A 5,452-nucleotide genomic window follows, 5' to 3' on the forward strand; every position below is an offset into this window, starting at 1 on the left:
ATGCACAAGACAACACACAGTTCATGTGGGCACATGAAGGAAGTTTTTGAGGTGGTATGGAGTATTTAGTACCCTTATCACACACTTTATTACACTGTATTGGACAACATACAGCATAAGGAGTACTTTGACATTCATTAATTAATCACATATTTTAACTCACTTACTTTGAAAAGCCTGCATGAGGAATTTCAGCCGAGGTGATGTAATGTAACTTTCTTATTCTAGCAAACTACGATCAGGACAAAGCACTGAGAATATATTATAAGGTCCCATATCACAGTGTAAGTCCAGGCTTTGAAAAAATGTGCTTCCTTGTTCAGGCCATCAATATTCAATGATGAATAGTGTAAAATGCTTTTTAGGTCTATAAATACTCTGTGAAGTTCTTCTTTTTAATTGTGTCTCCATATTTACAGATTTGTATGATCTTTGTTATTTTCAATTTGTTGGGAACTATGCCTGTTTGGAAGGATTGATTACAGATATAGGTTAATGGTTTTGCTATACAGGATATCGAGGCGTAGTCGGGGCGGGGAGGGGTTGCAGTTCGGTGGGCTCGGGATCCATCGGCTTTTCGCGATGATGGGTCCTGATGGCATCATCGGCCTGTGACCTTCAGCACTCACTGGATCGGTTCGCAGCCGAGGTTGAAGCGGCTGGGATGAGGATCAGCACCTCTAAATCTGGCCATGGTTCTCAGCAGGAAACCGATGGAGTGCTCTCTCCGGGTAGGGATGAGTCCTTACCTCAAGTGAAGGAGTTTAAGTACCTGGGGTCTTGTTCGCGAGTGAGGGGACCATGGAGCGTGAGATTGGTCGGGAATCGGAGCAGCTGGTGCGGTATTACATTCTGTTTATCGCACCGTTGTGACGAAAGAGAGCTGAGCCAGAAGGCAAAGCTCTCGATCTACCGGGCAATTTTCGTTCCTACCCTCACCTATGGTCATGAAGGCTGGGTCATGACCGAAAGAACGAGATCAAGGGTACAAGCGGCCGAAATGGGTTTCCTCAGGAGGGTGGCTGGCGTCTCCCTTAGAGAAGGGTGAGAAGCTCAGTCATCCGAGAGGAGCTCGGAGTAGAGCCGCTGCTCCTTCGCGTTGAAAGGAGCCAGTTGAGGTGGTTCGGGCATCTGGTAAGGATGCTCCTGGGCGCCTCCCTAGGGAGGTATTCCAGGCACGTCCAACTGGAGGAGACCTCGGGGAAGACCAGGACTAGGTGGAGAGATTATCTCCCAACCTGGCCTGGGAACGCCTCGGGATCCCCAGTCGGAGCTAGTTGATGTGGCTCGGGAAAGGGAAGTTTGGGGTCCCCTACTGGAGCGCTGCCCCCGGACCCGATACCGGTAAGCGGAATGGACGATGATGGTATGGATGGTTTTGCTATATTCTCTAGAATATTTAGTTGTATCAATTAGTCGTATTAATATCATCACAATAACGGGAGATTTTTTTAATTTTTTAATTTATTTACTACCTCAATTATCTCCACTTCCTCTATTCTGATGATGGTTTTGGCATGTGTGTTGATTTCACATATATCATCATCACTTTTGGCTCCACAATATCCTTTGCTAGATTAGAGCCGACATTCTTAAAATAATCATTAAATTCATCGACAATTGCTACATACATACATGATAGCATTACTGAAAACACTGAAAAAATGTTATTGTGAAAGGACATATAGGCTAAGCATTTTGGTCCACTTTTTGGCAATTTGTATGCACCCTGTAAGTATTATTTTGTGTACTGGGTAATAGAAAAACGTTCTTAAAGTTATTTATTTTGAATTTCCCCTTTAACAGAAATGTGTTACCCTTGTCCCTGTAAATGTTTCTAGGTACCTGTAGGCTCAAATACTAAATAACATTGAAATTCATGGACTTTAATCCAAAACGTTATTGGATAAGTGTCACAAACAAGACTGAAAAGAAGAATAATTTTGTAGCAATCATTTCTATCTCTGGTATCTCTCTCTGTGATAAGAGTATTTATGGCGCCTGGAGGCACGGGTGCGGTCAGGTAAATGAGATGGGTGAGGGTGTTTGTTTGGTGTCGAGCTAGCAAGGGGGGTGGAGAGGGGGTAGTGGTAGTGGTGTCTGCCCGACAAGTTGTGTGTTGGCGTCCATACAAAAACTGACGCCTACAGGCATGGCTCCGCCTCTTTCCCACCAGATCGACTTTCTTCAGTGCAGGAATGAGACACAGACACCTCCTCCAGGCTGAGACATAGAATCTGGGCCTGTCAGGGCCTTTATCAAACAGGATCAACTGGTGTGCAGGGCCTTTCTCCACTATCCCCACAGGCAGCAGGATACCTGCAAACGCATTCCTCCGACACATCCCTATCCCAAGAGGCGTATCACCTGTCTTTTATGGCAGCTCAGCTCGAAGTTGCTTCTCTGCATTGTCCTGATTGAAAATGAAGACAGCAGCGTGGCCTTCGGTTGGGAGGATTCTCTTGATCCCCTGAGTGTCAAATTGACAGAATGTTGATCAACAGACAGATCTCTGTCTTAACAAAAAAATGATTTTGTGCATGTTTTGTCACTGGCGTGTTTCCGTTGCAACAATAATGACAGTGTGACCTGTTGATTGTCGCAGATGAGTTCAGCAGGCCTTTTTATAGCCCCTTGGGGATACAGCAGCCCACCTGAGGGAGCCCTCCTTGGCTCAGTTGTTTCAGCCCATCACTGTGAGTGACCAGATAAAAGAGGGTATGAATCAAAAGCAGCAGTGTCATTGTGCACAGAAGTCTAATCATATCACGCGCCCCTGAGCCATATGTCTTTGTACTCTGTTTAATTGAATTGAGCCTGGGATGAGATTGGCTGACATACCTTCCAGTGACTGCGACACACTTTAGAGAGCGAGGCGAGCAATAGGAGCAATTTGGGATGGTTGTTTTCTTGGCACAGTTCGGTATAAAATCCTTAAAGGTGTCCCACAGCCTGCAGTTTCATTTCACAGGTTTCATTGCTGTTAATAGACTTGCCCAAGGCACCAACCTTTATTGACAAATATAAATTAATTGTGAATTTTATTGGCGTGTTAGCTCCCCGCCGATTGCTTATTAAAGATATACTCATCAAACATGAAAGATTTGTGCTCAGCAAGGCTTGTAGTGACAAACACTTACCTTATTGAATTTCTTGGTCACGTGTGGATGCATTATTTGCTCCTGACTCACAGAGGAGGACATCTGACGTCAACTTGTCCTCAGACTTGGCCAACTGAATTACTGGCATCTATCAGCAAGTGGCCTCATGAAGACACATGAAGATAAAGTTAAGGATTTAATGCCTCCGAATTCCCTTTTCATTTGTGCCCTTGTCCACCTCTGTTAATCACTTTGTGTAAAAAATTGCAGAGAAGGTGCAGACATGTCAGTATCTACAGTATAGCAATACCATAACGTGTGCATACGTGTTTGAGTGAAGTCCCAACACATTTGTGACTCCTGTATGAAACAACATTGCCTGGAGCAGATGGGATTTTCCCTGAAAAGAACTGAAGTGAAACACATTTGGTTTTTCTTTCTATTTTGTTATTCCTGCTTCCTGTGCAGCCAGGAGGCTAAACCGTGAAAGTCAAACAGAAATGGAAACAGACATACAGAGAGGTCTTTTCAGGCTCTTTGGCCCATAATCAGAGTGGGATGTGGGTTTAAAAACCAACGTTCAATGTGGTTGTAATGTAGACTTAAAGTTGTCTAAACAGGGTGAATTCCCGGCAAAGGGAAGTTGAGCTATAGAGATGAGAAGCCCTGATTTTAGAATACATAGGTGCCAAACAGCAGAGGATATAATGAGACTGTGGGAGTCTGGGAAAGGAAACAGGAACACTTTGTAATGTTTGATGACACATTTTTGCCAAACTCGGCATGGCCAAGTGTTTCTTCTAATGCTGTGCTCTCAGAGTGAGTGGTACCTTGGCTGAACTTCTTTTATTACTTGAAAAGTTGATATGAAACGAGGGTGGCTCAAGAGGCACAGCAGTTAATGTTTTACAGTACTTGACTGAGGGATGTGTTGCTCGTTGAAATATACTGAATCCTCACGGTTCATCCTGATTGACTTTATTTCTTTGCCTTAAAGTGGCTCTAATGGATATTTTAAAAATAACGTGTACATGACGATGTGGAAACAGTGAAACAACGTGAAAGGGGTTGCTAATAGTAATGAACCTACCTACAGTGAATTCTAATTCTGAATCTGAATCTGCATCTCCCCCAGGCTTTGTGGAGCTATAGCAAGTTTCAGCTCATTGTTTAGCTGTCCGGCCCACAACTTCACGGATTTGGTTCACTCTCATCCCTCTCATAGTGTTGTTTTTGGGCAGCTGTTTTCAGCAAAAAGCTGTAAAAAAAACACACACCGTATACTACTTCTTTGGCACTTAGCTTGTGAACAAACTGGAGTATTTAGCAGCAAAGCTGTCAGTTATTTGCTCAGGAATTGGTAAAAAAACAAGTAAATATTGCACTTACATTCACCGGGCTGCCTGAAACACTGCTCCAAATGAATGATAATGTTGTACAGTAACTGCTGGATGTGAAAATAAACAACTGTTTGCTTATCAGCCAGAACAACTTAAAGGAGGATTTGTGTTCACAACTTGTTTTTGCTGCTCCAAGTTGCCAAAAAAAGTATGTTCTTGCAGGTTTAAAAAAACAATTAAGATAAAAAAAAGAAGAAATACAGTACGTTAAAGGAATATTGGGAAAATTTGAGGAACATGCTTCATCACTCTCTTTTCCTGATAGTTAGATGTCTCTAATATTTGTACGCTAAATATGAAGCTAAGGACAGCAGCCTATTAACAGCTTGCCTAGCTTTGTCCAAAGGTAAAAATAAAACCTCCACCAACCAGCCCATCTAAAGCTAATTAATTAACACATTTACACTTAACTAAACAAAACAAGATATTACGTATTATTCAGTAAACATTAATAGTCTTGGTAGGCAGATAGGGCCAAGCTACCTGTTTCCCCTTTTCCACTATTTTGCGAAGTTAAGCTGCTGCTATAGCTTTACACCAGTATTTGCTGTACAGGCGTGCGAGTGGTATACATGTAACTCAACAGAAAAGTAAATAAGCGTATTTCCCCATACTATTCCTTTAAGAGTAGCTGCCAAAGTTGTCATTTAAAATAAAAAATAGTTGCTTACGAAGACAAAATGCATGCATTCTTAACTAATTTATTTCACAACTGATCTTCCAAATCAGTATTTAGACTGAACCCTGTGATTTAGTTAAGTATGCTTGTATAGAGAGAATTTTGTGGATTAATCCCAGCAGCATTTCAGATTCCTCAGCCTCACACAGGGCATGTTAGGGTTTCCAGCTGCTGTTTCATGCTCCATTCTTTATGCCATGCAATTATGCTGGTTCCCACCGGAGGTTTGGATTGGGTGGAGCTCAGCAAGGAGTAAGCTCGCGCATTAACTG

The sequence above is a fragment of the Etheostoma spectabile genome, chromosome 5, assembly GCF_008692095.1.
Source record: "Etheostoma spectabile isolate EspeVRDwgs_2016 chromosome 5, UIUC_Espe_1.0, whole genome shotgun sequence".
NCBI classification, from domain to species: domain Eukaryota; kingdom Metazoa; phylum Chordata; class Actinopteri; order Perciformes; family Percidae; genus Etheostoma; species Etheostoma spectabile.